Here is a 26,677-nt window from a genome sequence, read left to right on the forward strand (position 1 = left end):
ATTTGAGAGCGACAGACACAGAGAGAAAGAAAGACAGATAGAGGGAGAGAGAGAGAATGGGCGCGCCAGGGCTTCCAGTCTCTGCAAACGAACTCCAGACGCGTGCGCCCCCTTGTGCATCTGGCTAACGTGGGACCTGGGGAACCGAGCCTCGAACTGGGGTCCTTAGGCTTCACAGGCAAGTGCTTAACCGCTAAGCCATCTCTCCAGCCCTCCACTATAATTTAATCTATGCTGTTTTTAGTTTTCTTTTAAAAATATTCTTATTTATTTGCAAGCAGAGAGAGAGAGAGGCAGGAGAGTGTGTGCATGCCAGGGCCTCTAGCTGCTGCAAACAAACTCCAGATGCACACGCCACTGCGTCTGGCTTTATTGAGTGCTGCGCAATCAAACCCTGGTCATTGGGCTATGCAGGCAAACACCTTAACTGCTAACTCTCCAGCCCTGTTTTTCTTTTTGAACCATCTATTCACGATCAAATTTTGTGTTTGGAAAACAACATTTATCAAATTTCACATTCCCTATGGAGTTTCCTAAAAATTATTACTAAAAATATTTTATTTTATTTGTTTATTCATTTGGGGTTTTTAAGGTAAGGTCTCGCTCTAGCCCAGACTGATTTGGAATTCATTATGTAGTCTCAGCCTGGCCTTGAGCTCACAAGCGATCCTCCTACCTCTGCCCCCAAAGTGCTGGGATTAAAGACGTGCGCCACCATGCCCTGCTAAGTATTTTAATTTTTTTTTTTGTCCTTGTTTGATAGTCTCCTTATTTGCTTTGTGATGCTCGTGGTAGATACTTGCTAAATTTTCGATGATTTATTGTTCTTATTACACAGAACACTGATTTACTTTTTGTTTGTTTGTTTGTTTGTTTGTTTGTTTGTTTGTTTTGAGGTAAGGTCTCACTCTGGCCCAGGCTGACCTGGAATTCACTATGTAGTCTCAGGGTGGCCTCGAACTTATGGTGATCCTCCTACCTCTGCCTCTCGAGTGCTGGGATTAAAGGCGTGCGCCATCACGCCTGGCTGATTTACTTTTTTTTTTTTTTTGAGGTAAGGTCTCTCTCTAGCCCAGCCCAGATTGACCAGATCCTGATTCACTTTTGATTAAAAAAAAAAAAATGTTTATAAACTGGGCATGGTGGCTCACGCCTTTAATCCCAGCACTCGGGAGGCAGAGGTGGGAGGATCACCGTGAGATCGAGGCCACCCTGAGACTAATGAATTCCAGGTCATCCTGAGGTAGAGTGAGACCCTTCCTTGAAACTCCCCCCCCCCAAAAGTTTATAATTCTGACATGTAGAACTTATAAAGTGATTGATTATAAATTCTCCTGTTTGGATCCAAAGGCACACTGTGATTTTAAAGAAAGAACTGTGGGGAGGCAGGAAGCTTTCAGCTTTTAGACCAGTCCAAAAATTTATTTAATATGTAAATCACTTCTGTCTATAGTACTTAGAAAAGTACACATACCTTCTTCTACAGGAAACAAATTCTGAACTCCAAGAAATAGTTCCACACACCCCGTAGCCCTATCCTCCTGTACCACCCACCAAATGAAGCCAAAATCTCTGGGGTGACCCTGGTGGCAGGATTTCCAAAACTTCCAATGCATAGGCAAGCCAAGGACCATAAGGTCCAAATGAAGAAGAGTTTGGCCTAACTGGTGGTATGTTAGAGGAAAAAAATATTACAAAATCAGAAGAAACATTCTATGGTAACTGATGTGGAAACATAGAATTTCAAGTTAACATGAGATGGAAGTGCCAAGAACAGTCCAGAGCTTCAGACTGGAGGAGGTGTTAATTCTCTTGCCAACGAGAGCAGACTACGGTCGTCACGCCTGTGAACTTGATTGGTATCTCTTTCTTTTATCCTTTGTCCTTACTACAAGATGGGGCAATGTTAAACTTTGCTCAACATATTTACTCTAAACAGTTATATTTTAGAGCCCACAAGTGCCTAACCAAAGAATAAAAATTATTACCTTTCTTTCATACCTAAAGGATATTATCTGATGAATCAAACATTCATTTTATAATATCTTCTCTCTTAAGCTTTTTCAAACCAATTTAGCCAGAAGAATCCTAAAGTTATAATAGTGTGACATTTAAGGTTTCTAGACAAAGAAAACAGGCCACATAGAAAACATATTTTAAAAGAAAGGTAAAGGGCTTGTTTCACTTTAAGATTAGGCAGTCCCAAGTAACCTTTACAGGGAGTGCCTTTCAACTGCTTCCTTATTTTCTTTAGAATTCAATTCGCTGAAATTTATTTAACCAATCATAACACACTATTCTTAACATCAGTATAAATGCTCATATGGGGCTGGAGAGATAGCCTAGCCGTTAAGGCATCTGCTGCAAAACCAGAGGACCCCTGTTTGAATCTCCAGGACCCACAAAAGCCAGATGCACATCTGGAGTTAGTATTCACAGTGGCTGGAGGCCCTGGAGTGCCCATTCTCTCTCTCTCTTTCTCTCTCTCTCTCAAATAAATAAATAATATTTTAAAAAATAAAATAAAATAATCTCATATGTCAAGAAAGCAGTTTTCTCTGAATTAGTCTATGTAACATATTTTTTAAATACTTTTTAATTGATCATAAGTGGACATCACAGAAAGTTGTAGTACGCTTTTCTACTGCAAAAAAAAAAAAAAATGCACTGGTCAACCCATAAGTTAACAAGTTTTACTTGAAGGTATTGTATACCCTGAAATATATTATTTCCACTTTTCCACTTTTATTTTCATTGATTCAGGATTGTTCAATCAGAGGGAAAACCAGTTTGGCCAACTGAACAAGAGATTTACAGAAATTCTTTCCTTGAGATTGAACCCGCCTGCCAAAGGACACAGCTGTGCCTTTCAGCACAGCTCAGAGATTTCCTGAGCATCACATTTGGTTTCAGTATACATTAGCTGCTGCCTAGATCCCAGTGAGGTGGTATATCCACTGCTCCTCAAGTGGGCAGAAAGTGAAGCCCTGGAGAAAATGGGGTTATCTAGAAAAACATCTGCCTAAGAGTATATTGTTACACTGTGTCACGGAAGACTAAGGCCAAAACGAAGAGAGTAAAATATACATGTGTGTTCCATACCCTTCCATGTGTGCCTAACATCATTACTCTATCTCAGTGTTCTACGTGAATTCTAGACCATTTGGAATCGACTCAGTTTAAGAGCCACAGAGTGGCAGAGGTAGTCACCTTGTCCCAGGCAGGGTCTCCTTGTTTTTTATTGTTGTGTTTTCCAGGCTACCTGGCCCATGAGCCTCCTGGGAACTCCCTCTCTCCACCTCTCCCCTCTCCATAGGAGCATTGGGATGACAGTCCAACGCTACTGCATCTGGCTTTATGTGGGTGCTGGGGATCTGAACTCAGAGCTTCATGACTGCACAGCAACTGCTCTCCCCCCCCCCCCCCGACTTCTCTCCTAATCTCTGAAAACATACTCTTTTTCTTTTCTGGTTTTTCGGGGTAGGGTCTCACTCTAGCTCAGGCTGACCTAGAATTCACTATAGAGTCTCAGGGTGGCCCCGAACTCATGGCGATCCTCCTACCTCTGCCTCCTGAGTGCTGGGATTAAAGGCGTGCACAACTGCACTCGACTTGAAAACTTACTCTTATTAGTGCTTCACAGTTCTCTCTTTCTCTTGTTCACAATTCCTCTCTCTCTCATGCACACATGCTCACTTTGTTGCATATCCTAAGCATACCAGCTCAACACCCTTTCAGCCTGAAATGAATCTCACTGTGCAATGCTGATAACTTTCAAGCTTGAAGAGGGACTCATATGCTTTGTTGGTCAATCAGTATCTGATGGGTGAGTGTTGATTCAACTCTTTGACCCAAGTTGGAATAGTGAGTCCATCTTCATTTTGGGGCAAGTCATTTCATTCCCCTGAGTTAGGACTGCCTCGTTAGTCAAAGAGAGAAGTTATTTCAAACGGCCTCCCAGGCGACTTCCAACTCTAAAAGTCTCTGAGATTCAAGCCAATTAATCATACGCTGACAATCTCAACCAGGACAGAAGCAGGAGTTTTCACTGGCAATCTTGCTGCTGTGTTTTCTGTGCTTACATAAGGTGTACTCACAGGTGTGGATGCGTGCAGGAAGCCTGTGTACATCTGTCCATGTCATCTTCACTTTCTTTTCCTGCGTGTGTGTGTGTGTGTGTGCATTCCACAGCACACGTACGGAGGACAACTTTTGGTTCTTTGCTGGGCTCACTGCACAGACTTCCAGGAAATTCTCCTCTTTCTGCCTCCCATCTTGCAATTGGCATGCTGGCATTTCAGAAGCCCGCCATCGCTTCTGACATTGTGTTTGTTTATTTATTTATTTGGGTTTTTTTTTTTTTTTGAGGTAGAGTTTTACTCTAGCCCAGGCTGACCTGAAACCACTAGGTAGTCCCAGGTTGGCCTCAAACTCACAGCAATCCTCTTACCTTTGCTCCTGAGTTCTGGGACTAAAAGTGGGCACTACCAAGCCCAGCACTTCTCACTTTTTTTTGGGGGGGGGTGTTGTTTTTGGTTTTTCGAGGTAGGGTCTCACTCTAGCCCAGGCTGACCTGGAATTCACTATGGAGTCTCAGGGTGGCCTTGAACTCACGGCGATCCTCCTACCTCTGCCTCCCAGTGCTGGGATTAAAGGTGTGTGCCACCACGCCCGGCTACTTCTAACTTTTTTAACATGGGGTCCAGGTGGCCTCAAACTCAGGTACGCAGGCTTGAGAGGTGAGCTCTTTATCCTCTGAACCATCTCCCCAGCCCCATTCTCCCCTCTTAACATTGTAAATGTGGTATAGAGCATGGTGGTTTGATTTACATATGAAGCTGGATGATACAGTAGTCAGAGAAAAGATGGGAGACACCAAGGGTAACTCTGGCTCTGCGTGGTCTCAGGCAGGTCGCTGACTCTTGGTCAGCATTGCATCTTTAACTGTGGAACAGGAGTAACAGATAGCTTCTTCCAAAGGTATGGTGAGGAATAAAGACAATGTACACAATGTCTGCAGCGTGGTAGATATTCATGCATACTGGATGGTATTGAGTTCACTGAAGTTTGTTGACTTCTCTGCTTCTTTTTAAAGCTATCTAATTATATTTTCCATAAAATGGTACCCATCTGAGTTAGCCTCCCATGCAGTGAGTGCGTATGGATGAATGCATTACAAATTTTAAGATAAAAAGGCAAATTTGAAAGTATTCAGCCAAAGAGAGAGAGAGGGCGGGGGAGACAGGCTAGTGCCAAGAGCTAGAGCAGAGGGAAGGGAGCCAGGACCCAGAGAAGCCAAAGAGATCCATGCAGGGGAAACAAGCCTACCAGGGCCGAGGGCAGGTCTGAAGGGAAGAGAGGAGAAGTAGAAGTCAAACTAAATTTAAAGAGGCAAACAACTAGAAGACAGAGAAGTAACCAATGTGCAAAGGACAAAAAGGGCTGAGAAACAAAGATAAAGAAATGGAAAGGATAGCCAATTGCCTAGTAGGAGATGAGCCATCTCTTATCACATCCAGGACCCAGGAGATATTACAGTAAGAGGCGATTTAAACATGAGTGCTGCTCTCACTGCTAGCCTCACAACCTCATCCAGGGAGACGGTGATAGACAGTGAGGACACTCAAAACTCATTAAAGCAGAAATTCAGAGGATACAAGGAGCTCAACACTGAAGGAGATGTACAACATGACTGCCAAGGCTTAAGGGAACATTGCAGAAGAGAGAGCAGAAAGATTCTATGAGCCACAGAGTGGGAAGGAGTATCCTGAAGAACTGTGCCCCCCAAACTAACTGATGCATTCATGACCCTCAGTGAATAACAGTAACTCCACTGAGGGACCTCAGTGGAATGGGGGAGAAGAGAGGGGATATAAGACGATAACCTGATGGGAATATGACCAATATGTGATATGTTCATACAGTTAAGTTCACAATTAACAACAAAAATAGAGATGGAAAGTCAGAAGGTGGTGGAGGACCGTAGGGAAAACAGAGAATTTCTATACAGTCCTCAGTTTTCCCTATCATAAAGTATGAAAGGCAGGAGGCAGCATGTTCTAGTGCCTCTTGCCAAATAAAGTGACTTTCCCCCACCCTTCCCTGATTTTTCAGTGCATTGGGAGCTAATTAGGAGTCTCAGACTTACTATCTAGTTGATGGAGAAAATTATCAAAAATTTAAAATTAGAGCTATGGAGATGGTTTAGTAGTCAAAAGTACCTGTTTGCAAAGCCTGCTGGCCCTGATTGAATTCCCCAGTACACATGGAAAGCCAGATGCACAAAATGGTGCATGTGTCTGGTGTTCATTTGCAGAGACAAGGAGCCTTGGCATGTCCACACTCTCTGCCTCTTTTTCTCTGCTCACAAATAAATAAAATATTTAAAATTTTTTAAATTAATCCTTAAAAGATAAAACAGACTTAAAATTTCAAAATAAAAGCAATTAATTATTTGGGGGGTCATAAGTACATACAGCTTTAACCTTACAAAACACTTACCCATAAGCGCGTCAGGAATCCTGCCTTTATGTCTTCAAACTGTGGTCTCTTTTAGGAAGCTGTCGCCATTCTAAGTACTTCCATGATGGAATAACCAGCCTATGAGTGATGGGGATGTAATTCAGTGGCCCAGCAATTGCTTAGCATGTGCGAGGTCCTGGGCTTAATCCTCAGCACCTGGGGTGGAGGTAGCTGGACCTCAAGTCTATGAATTAAACATTATGTTTTCTTTCCCACTGTATGGGAAGGAAGGAGGGAATGACAGTCACGTTCCTATCTAGAAGTTGGTGGGCCAGCTCAGTCCTAAAGTTCTCTTTGGAGAGAAATTGCATCTTCCAGGACAACTCTTTGTGGTTCATATGCAGCGTTCACTACTTACCTACTTAGTGTAAGAACACACACACACACACACACACACACACACACACACACACACACTCCAATTCTAGGGTCTGAGGAAATTGCTCATGGGTAAAACATTTGCTATGCAAGTGTGAGGCCTGGAGCTCAGACCCCCCCCCCCCCACCGGCACCCACGTAAAGGCTGGGCAGGTGTGGTGGCTCTCCAGTCATCCCATTAGGTGGGAGGCAAAAGCAGAGGATCCCTGGTGTAAGCTGGCTAGCTAGCATGGCCGAATAACTGAATTATGGATTCAGATGAAAGGCAATCAAGAGAGACCCCTGACATCAACCTCTGGCCTCCATGTGCACACTGACACACACGTGCTCCCACACGCCCATACAAACACACATACGTGCGTGCACACCACTCACATATGAATGTGCCAGAGGTAATAACTTTAGGTAACTTGACTTAATTCTTGTTTTCCAGGAAAACTGCTTTCATAATCAGAAGTATTTGAACAGGTGCTGAGTCTCCTTCCTTCATTTCAGCGGCTGAGTGGATTTTGCAATAGGTGAATTGGAGGCTCACTAACCCGCTGGTTAGCGGACCCAGGGCCACGCTGATTCACTGGGTCACAGTCTGGGTCTGGAACTTTTCTTTTCTTTTTCTTTCTTTCAGAACATGGCATCTTGGGGTTGCTTATAGTTGTGGCTGCGAGACAAGCCAGATCCGAGGATCTGGGTGAGATAAAGAAGGCCCAGGGCCACCTCCCATCTCACAGTCAAGGAGATAAGGAAGAGCTGACAAAAGATTGTGAGATGCCGCCACATCTGGGCAAGAGAAAGCTCAGGGCGGGGTCCCGGGGCCACTTGAGGAAACGCATCTAAGGAAGTCTACTAGGCACTTTTCTTGTTGCTGTGACAAAAACACCTGGCCAGAGCAACTTCAGGAAGGACTTATTGTGGCTCACAGTCTGAGGTCCCGGTCGGGCGTGGTGGGGAAGGCACGGGGCAGGAGTTTGAGGCAGCTGGGCCACCGTGAGGCAGCAGGCAGGACTGCCAGTACTGGGTTCTTTCCTCTTTATCTAGCCTGAGACTGCAGTCGCAAAGCATATGAAAGGGGCGTACCCATAGTTAAGGTAGGTCATCTCACCTCGGTTAACCTACTAATCCAGAACCCCCTGCATAGACGCTCCCAGAGGTTTGCCTCCTGGGTGATTCTATCAAGTTGAAAATCAACATTAACCACCACAACAGGGATCATGGGGCCATCAGTAGTGCTCAGCCAATGGCTACAGGAGGAAGAGAAAGTGACTTTGACAAGAGCTGTTCACTGCACAGGCTGAAGTGAAATAAGACAGCAAGAACGAGGCAAAATACTGCTTGTAAGATGTAAGACTCAGCCGGGCGTGGTGGTGCACGGCTTTAATCCCAGCACTCAGGAGGCAGAGGGAGGAGGATCGCCGTGAGTTCGATGCCACCCTGAGTCTACATAGGGAATTCCAGGTCAGCCTGGGCTAGAGCGAGACCCTACCTCAAAAAACAAAACAAAAAGAAGAAGAAGAAAAAGAAGGAGAAGATGGAGGAGAGAGGAGGAGGAGAAGGGGAAGGAGAAGAAGAAAGAAAAGAAGGGAAGGGCTTGGAGTGCGGAAACCACACACAGTAAGGTCATCATCATCATTACTGTTATTTTAATGTGAAGGAGAGAACAGGCGAGGGTCTTCCGCTGTCCTGTAACATGGATTTGTACACAATTTCAAAAGGCTCCCCTTCCTCCGTGAGGTTGGAACGCAGCTTGGATACTGGAGCGTAAGTTTCTAAATCCAGGGACCACCTGTGGCCATGACCCTGAAACTGTCCCATCTCCACCTTCAATGGACTGCCACATAGGCCAGCTCCCGACAGAAACCAGCACAGATGCCGCGTTTCTAGCTGAACTCACGTCTACTTGACTTTGTGTTAACATACATACAGTAAGTTCACGTCATTTGCAAAGCGGTATGACGTACATATTTTGTTGTTTTGGAATGCAGGTGCTAGTAAGTGCTTTTAGATTTTATTTAAGTCAATATTTCAAAGGAGGAGAACTGGGAGCCAAAAGTGACTTCTTTTTTGTTTAACTTTATTTTTATTTATTTATTTTTGAGACAGAGAGAAAGAGAAAGAGGCAGAGAGAGGGAGAGAGAGAGAGAATGGGCATGCCAGGACCTCCAGCCACTGCAAATGAACTCCAGACATATGCGCCCCTATATGCATCTGGTTTACATGCGTCCTGGGGAATCGAACCCAGGTCCTTTGGCTTTGCAGGCAAACGCCTTAACCGCTAAGCCATCTCTCCAGCCCCCAAAGTGGCTTCTTAATGGATATTATATTATAAAGTATCTGTTGGAGTAATGTATTAACCAAAGCATTTTGTATATGTTCATCCCCAAAAATGTATAATACTGAACATTATCTGACTATTGTGGTGGGAAAAAGTTTGGAATTACAAGCATGATTTGGGTAATATTTAAAAGCTAAAAGCTGCCATATTTCTCCTACAAATATATTCATGATGATAAGATACTTACAAGGAGGATTTGTGGCTCAGTATAGTGTGGTTGTCGTCTCTACAAATAAATTGGAATAGTAACATGAAAAACAAAGGACATGTCAACAGATTGCTGGCTGACTACATGGCACAGGGAAGAGACGCACCTATTTGTGGTTCAGAGCAATAGCCGTTTCTGTGTTTGATCTGGGGTTTGTAAAGATTGAATAGAAAGATCTAGAGAATGCGGTGAATGCCATGCTTTGCCCGTGATTATGAGAGCTGCCACACCTCTACGATGCCTGGAAGTAATCTTTCTGACAATGACTATGCCCTGTGCCCGCTACTTTGCCACCATACAATTTGTCCACCTATGTAATCCTCTAGTGTGTACAATTATTATTACATTGCGCTTTTTTTTTTTTTTTGACATGGTAAATGCAGCTGCCCATGAAATGTGGTTGAGCAAATTGAATGGTGCTCTGCTTGTCCCCAAGTTTCTAGAGCTCCATGCAGGAGAAAAGCAATGGGTCAAACCCTGGCTTTCCAGATGTGATTAAGAGGATCAAATCAATTAACACAGATACTACAGAAATGAGTATATTATATGCATCTGATGCATAGTTGCTGAACTTCATTTTATTAGTCAAAAGGATAAGTGATTTAAAATATTGTGTGGAACAATAGGCATAAATTCTCAAAAACTATCCGCTATTGTCTAATCTTCATTCTTTTGATAGAAATAAATACTTTAAGCTTATAAGATTGTTATGAACATGAGGTATTATCAACTTATACTGCAAATAATCTAATTTGCAAATCACTATTTTGATCTTTTAATCTGTATATACATATGGAAGTATGTATATAGAACTACAGATAGTTTTCTTTAGGCAACTAGTCAAACATTAGCAGTCTTGGAAATCACTGAGGAGGGCCCCACATTAGCTCTGGAGCCCCACCTGGTACGCCACTGGTAACTGAAGAATTGGATCTGAATTTGACATCAGGCCTTGGGTTGGGCATGGAATTATACACTGGTCAAAATATTCTAAGCTTTCAGGGATGTGGAGGAGGGGGAGGAAAGATTTTTAAGAACCACAGAGAGGGTAGGAATACTCTGAGGCATGGTCCCCACACTCCTCCCACCCCGGGACTGACTGAGGTCTTCATGGCCCCACAGTGAATACCATAACCCCGCTGAGGAGGGCCCCTAGGGAAACAGGAGCAGGGACGACGAGATAAAAGAGTGTAACCTGTTATAATATGCATACGGTAAAATTTTAAAGTAGACTTTAAAAAAAAGATTTTATTTTTATTTGTTTATTAGAGACAGAAAGAGGGAAGGAGAGAGAGAGTGAGAATGGACATGCAAACTAACTCCAGACGCAGGCGCCAGTGTGCATCTGGCTTATGCGGGACCTAGAGAATCGAACCAGGGCCCTTAGGCTTTGCAGGCATGCGCCTTGACCATTAAGTCATCTCTCCAGCCCTGCTTATGGTAAAAAATAAAAATAAAAAATTAATTAAATTTTAAAAAGAAACACAAAGCCAGACGTGGTTGCACACGCCTTTAATCAGCACTTGGGAGGCAGAGGTAGGAGGATCACCATGAGTTCGAGGCCACCCAGAGATAAGAGGGGGGGAATTGATGAGCCCCTTACTGAATGTGCTTACATACCTCCAAAGTCCTTCCCTCAATGAACTTGCTGACAGATTCTCACTGATGAGCCACTTTCTCACTTCTAAGCCAGAAAGCTAACTTTCCTGTTTGGTTTTTTTCTCTCTTTCCTTCTATCTCCTTTTTTTTGCCTATTGTCCAAAATCCTAAGGCTGCTTTCCCCAACACTTTAGGCTTTGTCCCCCCGTAAAGACCACCTACCCCCACACAGCTTCTCACAGACTTCCACTGCTCTTTGCGGTCTTGACTTCTGACGGCGTGACTGTCCCTCTAACCCATCCTCTCCTCCCGGCAGCTGCTGAGATGGTCAGCTAATCCTCCCCTGTTGTTTTCTTAACCCTTCTCTCTCGAATTCCAGTAAAAATGCCTTCCATTTACTTCTCAGTTAATTTTTAAAATTATTTTCCTTGTAGGACTAGAGAGGGAACCTGTGTTCTCTGGAAACAGTATGGAACCACACATTACGGACAGATTATTTGGGGGACTTGCTTTGTTACCTATAAGTTACCAGCTAGATGGTGGTGGGGAAAATAAACCAAAACTAAGGACATGTGAATGAGCCAGATGGAAGCTTATTTCCTGGCAAGCCAATTGAAAATATTAATTCAAAATCTATTTAAATGAAAATTCCCCTACATGGATGGGTAAAGGTACTCCACAAGCAATACAATACTAATTCAAAATACAAGAGATGAGATCCTGCCTAATGGGTTTGTGGTCAAGGAGGCTACAGAGACCTGTTGCCATGGCTTTTGGTTGCCCACAAAAGCTGACATGGTTAAGACCCTGCTGCTGAAGACGCCACAGCCTTTGATTGCAGGACATAAAGGAACCAAGCTGGAACTAAAGCAGCTGACTGGCTTTCTTCACGCCCCATGTTAAACTGCCTTCTAAGCACGGTTTGTTCCCATAGGACTGCCCAAAGCCTCCATCCCAGAAGTTTCTTTATGTGAAGGTTAGTGCAGAGATGCGCAGGTGACAAAGTTATCAAGAATAAGTGACTGCTATGTGCTCTTCCCTAAACATGGCATCTAAACCACACTCTTCAAGGCTCAGGGAACCTCGAGGAAGAGGAGGCAGAATATAAAAGCAGTGAGATGAAAAGGGGGACCGCGGAATGCAGTCTTCTGGGTACGCCATGGCCATTCTACTCATGAGCTCATGGGGGCTGCAGCTTGCTGCACAAGACTGAGTCTGTCAGTATTTCATTATGAGAGCCCCCACGCCTCCCAGAGAAGCTAAGCAGCCACCAATGATTGCTGGGACAAGGGAAGTCATGTCCCTCCAGTGGGGCAGCCACAGATGGGCTGCCTGTTCGCCAGTAGGTAACCTCCAACTCACGATCAACCTTAATTTAACTGAGTGGGCTGGAGAGAGAGCTCAGCAGTTAAGGCACTTGCCTGCAGACTCTAATGACCCAGGTTTGATTCTCCAGTACCCACATGAAGCGGGATACACAAAGTGGCACACGCACTTGGACTTTGTTTGCAGCACCTTGAGGCCCTGGCACACCAACTCTCTCTCTCCTTGCAAATAACTAAATAAAAAAATATCTTTTAAATGGAGGGATGATTTAGATGGAGATTAAGTGGGAAGAAGAAAGGTTTAGCGAGAAGGAGAGGGGGATGAGAGAGGGTAATTGAGGATGAGATGAGGGAGGGAGTGGGTCCAAAATGCATTTTATATATGTATAAAACTGTCAGAAATAGGGCTGGAGAGATGGCTTAGCGGTTAAGCGCTTGCCTGTGAAGCCTAAGGTTCGAGGCTCGGTTCCCCAGGACCCACGTTAGCCAGATGCACAAGGGGGTACACGCGTCTGGAGTTCGTTTGCAGTGGCTGGAAGCCCTGGCACACCTGTTCTCAATCTCTCTCTCTCTCTCTGTCTCTTTCTCTCTCTCTGTCACTCTCAAATAAATAAATAAATAAATGAACAAAAATAAAACTGTCAGAAATAAAATAAAGCAGGGCATGGTGGCGCACGCCTTTAATCCCAGCACTCGGGAGGCAGGAGTAGGAGGATTGCCATGAGTTCGAGGCCACCCTGAGACTACAGAGTGATTTTCAGGTCAGCCTGAGCTAGAGTGAGACCCTACCTCGAAAAAGCAAAAACAGATAAATAAATAAATATAATAAAGGAATAGCTATGTGAGAAACCACTTACAGACGAAGGCCACCTGTTCTTATAACATCTTCCCACACAGTCAAAGAATCTTTTAAGTCACTTATATTTCATTTGTTTGGGGCAAACCAAGTTAAGAAAACGGTCTCATGCACACCCACAATCGTACCTGTTTAAATGGCACTATTCTTTTTCAGAAGGTTCTGGCTAAATCTTGGTCTCAGGACAGAAGACATCTGGGAAGGGTGAGTATCAGATTTCCTTACACGCTAGTGTTTGCTTTGCTCACTCCTGGGCAAATGTGAATGTGGCTCTTTAGTGATTGTGTGACTGTTATTGTGACTGACTGAGACCTTGGACTCTAGCCCCTGTGGGCTATTTAGTGATTGCTGTATATATACACCTCTTGTGTGATATTTTATTTCTGGCCAAGCAAGCTGAAGATGGACCATCTTCCCAGCCCTTAGAGTCCCATAATTACATATGAAAATTATAAGATCAATTTGGTCTTGAGAGTACTGTGTGTGTGATTATACGTGGATAGGTACACATGGGTGTGCAGGTGTGTGTGGAGGCCAGAATCAGATGTCAGGTGTCTTCCTCAGTTGCTCTCCACCTTTTTGAAATAGGGTTTTGTATTGAACCCAGAGCCCACCAAGTCAGCAAGCTTAAAGGATTCTGCTCTCTCCACCTTGACAGTATTGGGATTACAGGTACAAATCACCATGCCAAGATTTTACCCAGGTCCTGGGAGTCCAAACTCAGCTCCTTGTGCTTGCAAGAACCTTACTGCTGAGCCATCTGCCCAAACCCCTGCCTATTTTTTGATCATAAAATGTGGACACAATCTGTGGAAATGGAAGGCACTTAATGAACCTGATGCATTCCTCCAGGTCTGCCACTGCCTTGATGTTAATCTGCAGTTGCTTGGCCAAATTTTTCCCTTCACAAAAATGAATGAGTATGTTTGGGGGGCAGGGAGGGAGCAGATTGAAAGGAGTCCCTACAACTGGCGAGCTCAAATGCAAGGGGGACCCAATAGCAAAGCGTTCAGAGCACAGCTTGCTTCTCCTGCTCCATCAAAGGAAAACTAAGAAGGAACAGGGGAGAGAAAGGAAAGAACACAAGGAGAGAAGCAGGTTCCAATGCAGAGCCAGAGTGATCACAGGATGATGAAGTCACACACAGACACACACAAACACACACATACACACAGAGACATACATGCACACACACACACACACACACACACACACACACACACACACACACACACAGGGGTTAAAGTCACTCATGGGGAAATCTCTCTTTCAACTCGAAAACAAGTTTGCTTGAGTTTTCTCCCCTCTTACTCCAACTGTGCCCCAGTTTCTCTCAGCTATTTCCACTCGCTTCAGACTTGCCTGTTTTAATTAGAAGCAAAGGGCAGTACCCTACAGTCCAGGCTTTCCAAATCCCTCCTTGCTCCCACAAGTTGGAACAGAAAGGCAGAGCGAAGAAGGAGCTTGCCTTGCTTCTGCGCCTATGGCCTGGCTCCCTTCACCTTTACTCCAGGGCTTTGCCACCTGTGTTTATTTTCATGGGCAGAATTAAGCTATTTTGAGAAGGTCCCTGGACGGGTTAATGGCAGAGCCCGACTTAGCATGCACAGCTGCTGACTTCTCGGTATGGCCCTCGGCCACCAGGCCACGTGGCCATCCTGCCTGGTGTCCCAAATCACACACTCGTCCACTGCAGAGAACTTCCTAAGCCCATTGTTGGCACAAACTTTATTAAGCACATCACGTCTCAAAGAACTAGACGCCAAAACCTTGAAACATAGCGACTTCATCTCTTTTAGTCCTAATCAAAAACATGTCACTTAGGATTAATAAATGACAATGTCAATGGTAAAGACAGAATACTCTCCAACCAAATAAACTTGCCTCACTGTCTTAAATATCTAAAGTATGTACATGCATATTCCAGTGAAATAATCAGGCTGGGAGCACTTGTACAAACATGAGGATCTGAGTTTGACTCCCAGAGTCCACATAAAAATCAATCTCAGATGTGGGCTGGAGGGCTGGCTTAGATGGTAAGGCATTTGCCTGCAAAGCCAGAGGACCCAGGTTCAATTCCTGAGGATCCACATAAACCAGATGCACAGGGTGGCACATGCATCTGGAGTTCATCTGAGGCAGTAGTGCATCCATTCTCTCTCTCCCTCTCTCTCTCTCTCTCTCTCTCTCTCTCTCTCTCTCTCCTCTCTGTGTATAACAAATAAACTTAAAAAAAAAAAATCTCAGGGGTGGTGGTGTCACACACTTGTAAGCCTGTTGCTGGCAGGCAGAGACAGGAAAGTCCTTGAGACAGTGGGTCACCCGCCAACCAGACTTGGCAAGCTTGGAGCCAGGTGAGAGACCCCTGCCTCAAAGAAGGTGGATGGTGTCTGAGGAGCAACCACTGAAGTCGTCTCTTGGTCTCCCCATGCATACAGGTGTATGTGCGTGCACACCCGTGAAAAGAAATCATCTTTACATAGTTGATATAGTGGCTGTTAAGTTAGATCACAGGCTTATAGCAAATAAACAACATTAAGAATTAACATTTCTAGGGCTGGAGGGATGGCTTAGTGGTGGAGGCACTTGCCTGCAAAGCCAAAGGACCCAGGTTCAATTCTTCAGGACCCATGTTAGTCAGATGCACAAGGGGGCGCATGCATCTGAAGTTCGTTTGCAGTGGCTGGAAGCCCTGGAGTGCCCATTCTGTCTCTCCCTCTCTCTCTCTCTCTCTTTCCCTCTTTCTCTGTCAAATAAATAAAAATAAAATATTTTTTAAAAAAGAATTAACATTTCTACTTTTCCTTGATGAGACAGGGTCTCACTTAGCCCAGGATAGCCCAGAACTCAGTATGTAGCTAAGGATGACATTACGCGTCTGATCATCTTTGTCTCTACCTCCCGTATGCAGGCATTACAGGAGCATGCCATTACACCTGGTTTTATGCTGTTAGGGCTATCAAATCCAGAAGTTTTGCATGATAGGCAAGAACTTTACCAACTGAACTATCCCCCTAACCTTTTATTTTATTATTTTTCAATATTTTACTTATTTACTTATTTGAAAAAGAGAGCTACACAATGAACTGGATTTGATTCTCCAGGACCCATGGAAAGCCAGACGCATAAAGTGGTGCATGCATCTGGAGATTGTTTACAGCAGCTGGAGGCCCTGGCACATCCATTCTCTCCATCTTTTTTCCCTCTCTCTCTCTGCTTGTAAATAAATAAAAATTATATTAAAAACTTTAAAAAAAAAAAAAAGAAAGAAAAAGAGAGCTACAGAGAAAGAGGCAGATAGAGAGAGAATGGGCACACTATAGCATCTAGCCACTGCAAATGAACTCCAGGTGCATGCACCACCTTGTGCATCTGACTTTATGTGGGTACTGGGGAATAGAACCTGGTTCCTTTGGCTTTGCAGCTTTTTCAGAGAGAGAAAGAGAGAGAAAGAAAATTGGCACGCCAGGGCCTTAGCCACTGCAATTGAACTCCAGATGTTTGCACCACCTAGTGGGCATATGCAACCTTGCACTTGCCTCACCGTTGTGCATCTGGCTTACGTGGGATCTAGAGAATCAAACATGGGTCCTTAGGCTTCATAGACAAGCACCTTAACCATTAAGCCATCTCTCCAGCCACCCCCCCGCCCCTTTTTTTATAGTCCAGATTTGACTGGCACTCACTGTACAGCCTAAACAGTTCTCAAATTCACAGCAATCTCTCTGCCTTAGCCTCTTGCATGCCGGGACTACGGATGTGAGCTACAACTCCCAGCACCGTTTCTCATTTGCCAGGCAGAGCCACTATCAAGCACGTCATTTTTACTCAGTGTTTTGCTTGTCTTATGTTGTAAAGACCACTGTAATTTTGAATGTGAAATATTACCCATGGGCCCATGTGCTTGAACACTTAGTCCCCACAGGTGACACTGTTTTGGAAGGTTGCTGAGCGTTTAGCAGGTAGAGTCTCCCTGGAGGAAGTGAGTCATTGGAGGCACGTTTGTTCTATCTGCTCTCTGATTCCTGACTGTAGACACAGTGTATCTGGCTGCCTCAATGTTTCCACACCATGGTGGACTATATATCTTAAACTGTAAGCTAAGTAACTCTCTCTGAAATTTCTTCTTTTTTTAAAAAAAATATTTTTTATTTATTTACTACAGGAAGAAAGAGAGAGAGAGAGAGGGAGTATGTGAGAATGGGCAGCCTCTAGCCACTACAAACAAACTCCAGACACAAGCACCACCATGTGCATCTGGCTTACATATAACCTGGAGAATCAAACCTAGGTCCTTAGGCTTCATAGGCATTTGCTTTAACTGCTAAACCATCTCTCTAACACCTAAAATTTCTTCTTTTAGTTAAATATTTTATTTATTTACTTATGAGAGAGAGAGAGGCAGATAGGGAGAGTGAGAATGGGTATGCCAGCCTCCAGCCACTGCCAATAAACTCCAGATGCATGCACCACCTTGTGCATCTGGCTTATGTGGGTCCTGGGGAATTGAACCTGGGTCTTAGGCTTTGCAGCCAAGCACCTTAACTGCTAAGCCATCTCTCCAGCCCTAAATATTTTTATTATTAGGTATTTGGTACAGGAATAAGAAAAGCAACTACTACAGATGTAATGTATCTGCCATGCATTTCTTGCTGGTTCACACTGACAACTAAAGAGAGGTCCCTCCTTTGACATAATATATGTCCTACTACATTTCAATGATAAGCATTTCTCAAAGACAGACATTTGCCAAAGGGTAAAAATTATCCTTGGAAAGCTGGATACAGCCTTGTACTTCACATCAGATATTTCTGTACAATCAGAAGTATAATTAATTCAAACTTACCAATGTAGTCTTAGTTCCAGACATTCTCCAAAAATAAAAAATAAAATAAAATAAAACAAAGTAACCAGGCATGGTGGTGCATGCCTTTAACCCCAGAACTTAGGAGGCAGAGGTAGGAGGATTGCTTTGATTTTGAGGCCACCCTGAGATTACATAGTGAATTCCAGGTCAGCCTGAGCTAGAACGAGACCCTACCTCAGAAAACCAAAATAATAATGATAACAATAAATAAAATAAAGTTATTCAAGGAATGTGTAAATGTTCTTACAACAATATTCTGGGATGGTAGAAAATGCAGCTTCAATAAGAAATGAGTGCATTTTGTAAATAGCTTTGGTTACCAATTTACCTTTATATACTACAAATGTCCTTAAATAATGCAATAGCTTTCTCCTAGATGCATGTTCCTAGGAGATTCTTTTAAAAACTTTTATTATAAAATGAGACTTGTCTTTCTAATCAAATTGATTTCAGAATGTAAATTTACATTAAAGAACATAACATTGAACAGACCAGGGAATGCATTTCAGAATGTGCATTTCATGCCAGTAAGTGAAGGTAAAACCATGTACTGACTGGCAAGTATTCATTCCAGAGCTGTATTGAAACAATGCTGCATTCCCAAATGTCTCAATAAAAAAACCCTGAATGTGGGCTGGAGAGATGGCTTAGCAGTTAAGGCGCTTGCCTGCAAAGCCTAAGGACCCATGTCCAATTCTCTAGGATCCACGTAAGCCAGACACACAATGTGACACATGCGTCTGGAATTCATTTGCAATGCCTGGAAGCCTTGGAATGACCATTCTCTCTCTCCCCCCATCTCTATCTGCCTCTTTCTCTCAATCTCAAATAAATAAATAAATGTTAAAAAAAAAAAACAAAAAAAAAAAACCTCGGCTGGAGAGATGACTTAGTGGTTAAGGCACTTGCCTGCAAAGGCTAAGGACCCATGTTTGACTCTCCAGATCCCACATAAGCCAGATGCATAAAGGTGAGGCAAGTGCAAGGCTGCACATGCCCACTAGATGGTGCAAGCATCTGGAATTCCATTGCAGTGGCTGAGGCCCTGGCACACCAATTCTCTCTCTAAAATAAAGCTGAATGTGAAAACAAATTCAAAAACTAATCATATAATCATTATCCTTTTTTTAATCTGTATTTTTTTCAGGAAATACTTTCACCTTATTTATGTATGTATTAGTAATATACTGACGGGTTTCATAAAGATATTTCTAGGGCTGGAGAGATGGCTTAGTGGTTAAGCGCTAGCCTGTGAAGCCTAAGGACCCCGGTTCGAGGCTCGGTTCCCCAGGTCCCACGTTAGCCAGATGCACAAGGGGGCGCACGCGTCTGGAGTTCGTTTTCAGAGGCTGGAAGCCCTGGCGCGCCCATTCTCTCTCTCTCCCTCTATCTGTCTTTCTCTCTGTCTGTCACTCTCAAATAAATAAATAAATTGAAGATATTTCTATTCAGTCTGTCATTCATTTGACCTTGTGCATCCTTGTCATCTTCCTTTTCTTCCTCTCTCCCTCACGCTAATGTCCTCCTTTTCCCAGACAGTCTTGCCTTGACTTTCACACCACATATAAATACATAAACAAATTATTTTTATTGGTATTGTTTTAAAGATATCTTTGTGTCTTTGGCTCCCTTTTTAATATATATATTTATTTATTTGACAGAGAAAGAGGGAGAGAGAGAGAGAATGAGCGTGCCAGGGCCTCCAGCCACTGCAAACAAACTCCAGACACGTGCACCCCCTTGTGCATCTGGCTAACATGGATCCTGGGGAATCGAACCTGGGTCCTTTGGCTTTGCAGGCAAACACCTTAACTGCTAAGCCATCCCTCCAGCCCTCTTTGGCTCTTTTTTTGCCCATCACTTTCACACAGTTATTTTCAAACACTTTCTGGTGGTTGATTGATCTAGTTTCTTTTTTTTAAAAATATGGAATGCTTCACAAATTTGTGTGTCATCCTTGCACAGGGGCCATGCTAATCTCTGTATCATTCCAATTTTAGTATATGTGCTGCCAAAGCGAGCATGATCTGGTTTGTTTTGTTAGAGGAAGTTTTTAGAAGTATAACCAGTTGGAATTATGAAGCAACCAGAGTTTAAGAACACTCTTCTAAGGGAACCTGTAAAAGTGGATTCCCAGGGGGTCCAGGGATTTGCTCTAAGGGGGAAGAGCAGGACAAGGAGATTGGCTGTACAGAGGAAGAGCAGTCAGGAAACTGGACCCAGCTGACCCAGGCTCTACCCTAGAGGAGACGAAATGAGATCTCTGATCAGGATAGGAAGAGGCACAGGAGGATGTCAAGGCGAGCATCCACTGGCCCTGCAGTTGCGTGTGGTGGGCAGAGAGGGAGTGTGGGCCAGCCCCAAGTGAAATCACGGAGCAGAACCAACTCACACCCTTCTGACCGCATAAGGAGTACGATAGGCATCAGTACTTAGTGATAATCCCCAGGAAGGGTGGAGCCCCGAGGCACTGATTTGTGACTAAGTGAAGCTGAGAATAATGCCTGGGGTTCTTGTTGACTTCCCATCAAGAAAACGTATACTAATCTTGGGCTGGAGAGATGGCTTAGCGGTTAAGCGCTTGCCTGTGAAGCCTAAGGACCCCGGTTCGAGGCTCGGTTCCCCAGGTCCCACGTTAGCCAGATGCACAAGGGGGCGCACACGTCTGGAGTTTGTTTGCAGTGGCTGGAAGCCCTGGCGCGCCCATTCTCTCTCTCTGCCTCTATCTGTCTTTCTCTCTGTGTCTGTCCCTCTCAAATAAATAAATAAATAATTAATAAAAAAAAAAAGAAAACGTATACTAATCTTGGGCTGGAGAGATGGCTTAGTGGTTAAGCGCTAGCCTGTGAAGCCTAAGGACCCCGGTTCGAGGCTCGGTTCCCCAGGTCCCACGTTAGCCAGGTGCACAAGGGAGTGCACGTGTCTGGAGTTCGTTTGCAGTGGCTGGAGGCCCTGGCGCGCCCATTCTCTCTCTCTCTCTCTATCTGTCTTTCCCTCTGTCTGTCACTCTCAAATAAATAAATAAAAAATGAACAAAAAATATTTTAAAAAAAGATGTGTGCCTTCACACCCGGTTAAATAAATAAAAGTTTTTAAAAAAAAAAAAGAAAACGTATACTAATCTTGGCCGTATCGTCACAGACCCGTGCATTCAGATGAACTATACGTTAGGCTGATCTAGGCTTGCCTTCTCTCAGTGTTGTTTATCCACGATGGGGGAGGGTTGTCTCGATTCTGGTTAAAGAGGCACGGTGCTAATCAAGCGGCAGATAAAGTTTCAATATAACTCTACTCACGGTTTCACTGGTAAGGGTGAGAGGCCAGTTTCAATGGTGCTACTCCCCTGGGGAAGTGTTTACTATGTCCACGGGCCAGGCAGCAGAAATGCGAGATGGAGCAGCCTGAACTTGGAATTCAAGCCAGTTACAGAGAAAAGGAAGGGTAAGATAGTCAAGGCAAGAGAACTTTAGACGTGGACCCGCCTCTCTGCGGAAGGCGTCAGTGCCTTACTCCATATAGTCCACGGACAGAGTTCGGCTCGGTGAGTTTCTGCTCAGCAGCATTTCTGCCGTCGGAAAGCAGTCTCCTGTCTGTACTTCTGCTTCCAGCATTTGCATTCGTGTCATATCATTTCCTTAACAAAATGCACAGGAAACATGAACAGACTCAAGCCCAAGCAACATGAGAGATTGCAGTTCACTCTTCCCGCCCTCAGCAGCCATTCCTGAAAAGCCCCACTCTTGAAAAGAGCCAGTGCATACTAGATGTTCTCTGACTCTCTCTTTCTCTGTCTCTCTCTCTTTCTCTCTCTCTCTTCCTTCCACCCCTAGAAAACTGGTGAGCTAATCTACCACCTACAAAGTCTGAACCCTATCCTTTCTCCGGGAACCCTCTGAGCTGTGGCAAAACTGGAAACACGTCCCAAAGTTAAAGGGAAGACTGAGAACAAGCCCTTCCTCTCTACCCCATGTAACGGGCAATTCTCAAACAGTCTATCTTAGTTTGATTTGGCTACCCCAAAATAGAAAGCCCTGTACTTCGTCTTGCTTACTCTAGCAAGAGTCTTAGCTCTTTTCGGTACCAACTTGCTGGCAGGACTCAATGAAGATGCCCCCATGCCTGGTTTCCACACTATATGATGGCAGCTGTGTGTGGCGGGGGGGGGGGGGCAATTCTCTCAGGAGGCAAAGTCTGTGAAATGCTGTAGTGTATTCCACGAGAAAATCAAGCCCTCTTTCGGATAAAAGCTGTTAAGACGTGTACATGTGTTCTCCAATGGCTAAAGATAAAAACAGGGTCTCCTTGCAAAGACCATGGGGAAGGTGGAGAAAATGCAGATCTGAGAGATACTGCGAAGGCGGGGCTCACAGGGCCACAGGCCTCACACACGGTGGTGGCCACAGAGCAGAGGGCGACGAGAAGGGACCAGAATTAGAAATCCGTAGCTTTGATCAAAATGTCCTGGGAAGTTCCATCCAATGTTAAATTACAAAGTAATGTTTCTTAGGGCCAGCATTCTTGAGAAGACACCTGTCTTCCTGCATAGGTTGTGAGTTTTGTATGTGTAGGGAGAAATTGTCCCTCTGTGTAATCTTTCTGAATACAACAGATCACAAGAACTGAGTTGAGGAGAATACACAAATGTGTTTAGCGGTGTATCGGGGACACTGTGAAGAACTTAGTTCATTGTTTTCAACTAGGCGTGTCGGTAAACTCGCATTGGTAGACTGTTTCTCTTTCCAACAGCCCCTTCTCTCAGCCCCACGCGAGTCCTCTTCCCACTGGAACACCACAGGCAGAGGTGACAAGCAGCTTCTCCTCCGAGTTAGTGGACATCCCTATTCCTTATCTCCGGTGTGTGTCCTTAAGGTGCCTTTTTGACTCAGCTGCTCGGTTCCTTCTTCATGAGACACTTTCCTTTAGTGTAGGCTTTTATGACCCTATTCAGATAGATAGATAGATAGATAGATAGATAGATAGATAGATAGATAGAAAAATAGATAATCGATAGGTAGATGATAGATTGATAGATGATAGATAGATAGATAGATAGATAATGGATGGGTGGGTGGGTGGATAGATAGATAGATAGATAGATAGATAGATAGATAGATAGATAGATAATGGATGGGTGGGTGGATGGGTGGGTAGATAGATAGATAGATAATGGATGGGTGGGTGGATGGGTGGGTAGATAGATAGATAATGGATGGGTGGGTGGATAGATAGATAGATAGATAGATAGATAGATAGATAGATAGATAATGGATGGGTGGGTGGATGGATGGATAGATAGATAGATAGATAGATAAATAGATAGATGAGAAAGACTGAAAATGGGCACACCAGAGCCTCTTGCCACTTGCAAACAAACTCCAGACACATGTGCCACTTTGGGCATCCAGCTTTATGTGAGTACTGGGAAATCAAGCCAGGGAAGTCAGGCTTTGCAAGCAATTGTCTTCAACTGCTGAATTATCTCTCTAGCCCCACATGTGTGTGTGTGTGTGTTTGTAAGTAGAGAGATAGAGAGAAGAGGGAAAGGGAAAGGGAGAAGGAGAGAGAGAATGGACGTACCATGGCCTCCAGCTGCATGTGTCACTGTGCATCTGGCTTTATGTGGGTCCTGGGGAATCAAACTCACATCGTTAGGCTTCGTAGGCAAGCGCCTTCCTAAGCAATCTCTCCAGCCCTGTTGAATGTATTTTTATTAGTTACTTTAAAACTCTTGTGGAAAGAGAAGAAAAAAACCTATAAAGTCTGAAAATGCTGTATTTGTTAACTTTTTTTTTTTTTTTTTGAGACAGGGCCTCAGTCATACTAGCTAGCTGAAGATAACTTTGCTGCTTGATCTTCCTGTCTACCTCTCCAGTGCTGGGATTACAAGAGTGCATCACGCCTGGCTCTGAAAAATGCTGTTTTTAATATTGACTTGTGTTGGACATAGGCAGGGCCCTGGGTTAAAGCAAACTTAAGCTGTCTGACGCGAAGGCCCCAGGCTCTGGAGAGGTGGCAGCAGCCTGAACCCTGGTCATATCTCAAAGACCAGATGGACAGGGGAGCTCCTCCCCCTATTCTTGGGGGTTGCAGTGAGCCAGGATCCTCCTCCCATTCTTGGGGGTCGCAGGGAGCCTGGACCCCAAAATCTCAGACCCCGAGATCAGCAGGAAGTAAGGCCACTCCCTCTCCAAGCACGGGATACCTGGACATTCAGGTAAGACTTAGGCTTTGCCCATAACCCTGTGGCCTTTGGCCAGTTGCCTAGGCAACTCCTTATATGGTATCAGCCAGCACCTTCACACATTTTAAGACCATTTGCTTAAATTCCTATTATATTGTTTTGGTGACTTGTTACATATCAAATGCTTGTCTAGGTACAGATCTAGTTGTATGTCTTTAAAGAAAAAATATTTTGAGGCAAGCCCAACAGACTGGCCTTTTTTTTTTTTTTTTTTGCTTTTTGCTTTTTTTGAGGTAGGGTCTCACTCTAGCCCAGGCTGACCTGGAATTCAGTACGGAGTCTCAGGGTGGCCTCGAACTCACGGCAATCCTCCTACCTCTGCCTCCAGAGTGCTGAGATTAAAGGTGTGTGCCACCATTCCCGGCTAAAAAAATTTTTTACCTAATAAAGAGAGAGAGAATATGGGACCTCGGCAGCAGGCTGCAGGTGACCTTATCTGGCTGTGGTTTGGGAAGTTATTTACAACCCAAAAGAATTTCCTTTGGCTAAAGCCTGTTCCAGGGCCACCATGTCCCAGCCAGTCTGTGACTCTAATGATTGCTGGGACCCCAGATTTATTAACACTTACATGTAATGTGTTCTGATCACAATGCCCTCATTATATGCCTTTTTAAAAAAAGGTAAATACTGAACTGTCAACATCTGCATGTCTCTTTCTTAAAATGTTATCTCTGGGCTGGGCATGGAGCTCAGTGGGTAGAGTGTAAACCTAGCATACATAAAACCCCGTGTGGTGGCAAAAACCTATAATCCAGGATGGAGAGAAGGCTTAGTGGTTAAGCGCTTACCTGTGAAGCCTAAGGACCCCGGTTCGAGGCTCGGTTCCCCAGGTCCCATGTTAGCCAGATGCACAAGGGGGCACATGCATCTGGAGTTCGTTTGCAGTGGCTGAAGGCCCTGACGTGCCCATTCTTTCTCTCTCTCTATCTGCCTCTTTCTTTCTCTGTCTGTCACTTTCAAATAAATAAATAAAGATAAACCAAAAAATAAAAATAAAAATAAAACCCAATAGTCCAAGGGGAAGAAGGCTGGAGGCTCAAGGTCATTCTGGGGTAGGTAGAAAATTCAAGGTCAGGCTGGGATACATGAGACCCTGTCTCAAAAAAAAAACAAAAACCTTTTTATTTAATTTTATTACACACTGTTATTGGGCTATAATCTGTAAACAAATTTTGCAAAGGGGATATAATGACTTCTGGTAGTTTTCTAGGAAAGTTGAAGCCCTGTGTCTTTAGGAAGCTTCTCTCTGCCTCAGAGATGAAATTTCCATATTAATCAAACATCTTGTAATTTTCTTTTGAAAGTTAAGGGGGCCTTAAAGTGCCAAGTAAAGACCTATGTTACTGTGCGTTGTATCCCGGTTGAAATGCACCATACTTTGTAATCTGGGGAAGATAATCAGCTTCCTTTTACTGGCTTCTAATGCAGTTTGGGTCAGCAAGGAGCGTTTCTCAAAGATAGCACATGAGCTTTGTTAAGAGGCTTCCTTCCTTTACTTTTCATTTAAAAGGAGAGTAAATCGTAAGCCTTCCCTGTTATAATAGAGTATCATAAAAAAAGATCTACGAGGTTCAGGTAAATACTTTAAACACATGAATAAAACAATCACAACGTAAGTAAGTGGGAGTTAATACACGTAAAGTGTTTTCCTTACATATCTGGGTAGCAGGTGTTCCTATCTGTGTGAAACCTCCGAGCCACGTATTAACATTCTCCTTGATGGAATCTGGGATGTGTTTCCTCGGCAATCATGAGGCTAGAAAGAAATGCGCCTTCCTTTAGCAGGAGAGCCAAGCGGAGAGCGCTCAGGCAGGTGGGTGAGAAGGAATGTCCCTGAGTCCTTCCTGGCAGACTCCCAGAGCTGGCCCTCCCAGGAGGATTGCCTGTAATTCAAAACCGTGTTTCCTTCCGGAAGGGACTGCCTGACCAGCTTAACACAGGCCCCAAGGCTTTGTCTCATGCCACTCATAAATGTGGTGGTTAGGACAAAGAATTTTAACATCTCTCACATCTCAAAATAAACAGCAGCTCTGGAAATGTCAAAGGGCTTTTCAGTGAAGAGCAGAAAATGGGCTCTGTGAGCTAGATTGAAATCATTCCATAGTGCACTGTGGAAACTCTCTCTCTTCCCCTCTACCTCCCACGAGAAGAAACAACTAGAGGTGTTTAAAGATGTGAACCTGGTTATACACTTTCTGGTAGGTGTTGGTAAACACCAGCAACCATGACATGCAACTATTCTAATGGTCTAGTATGAGATTCATTCACGTTAGTATCTTTAATTTTTTTTTTTTTTTGAGAAAGAGAGAGAATTGGCACACCAGGGTCTCTAGCCATTGCAATCAAACTTCA

The 26,677-nt window shown here is 44.1% G+C and overlaps 1 protein-coding gene and 1 non-coding gene across 3 annotated transcripts in view; both read right to left on the bottom strand.

Annotated features, from left to right (window-relative positions):
• Cldn10 (claudin 10) overlaps positions 1-26,677 on the bottom strand; it is a 122,849-nt gene that overhangs the window by 29,826 nt on the left and 66,346 nt on the right. The window lies entirely within an intron of this gene.
• LOC123459664 lies at positions 20,005-20,108 on the bottom strand. Its single transcript, XR_006636422.1, has one exon. It is a non-coding gene; the product is annotated as a U6 spliceosomal RNA (small nuclear RNA).

Source organism: Jaculus jaculus, chromosome 3 (assembly GCF_020740685.1).
Source record: "Jaculus jaculus isolate mJacJac1 chromosome 3, mJacJac1.mat.Y.cur, whole genome shotgun sequence".
Lineage (NCBI taxonomy): Eukaryota > Metazoa > Chordata > Mammalia > Rodentia > Dipodidae > Jaculus > Jaculus jaculus.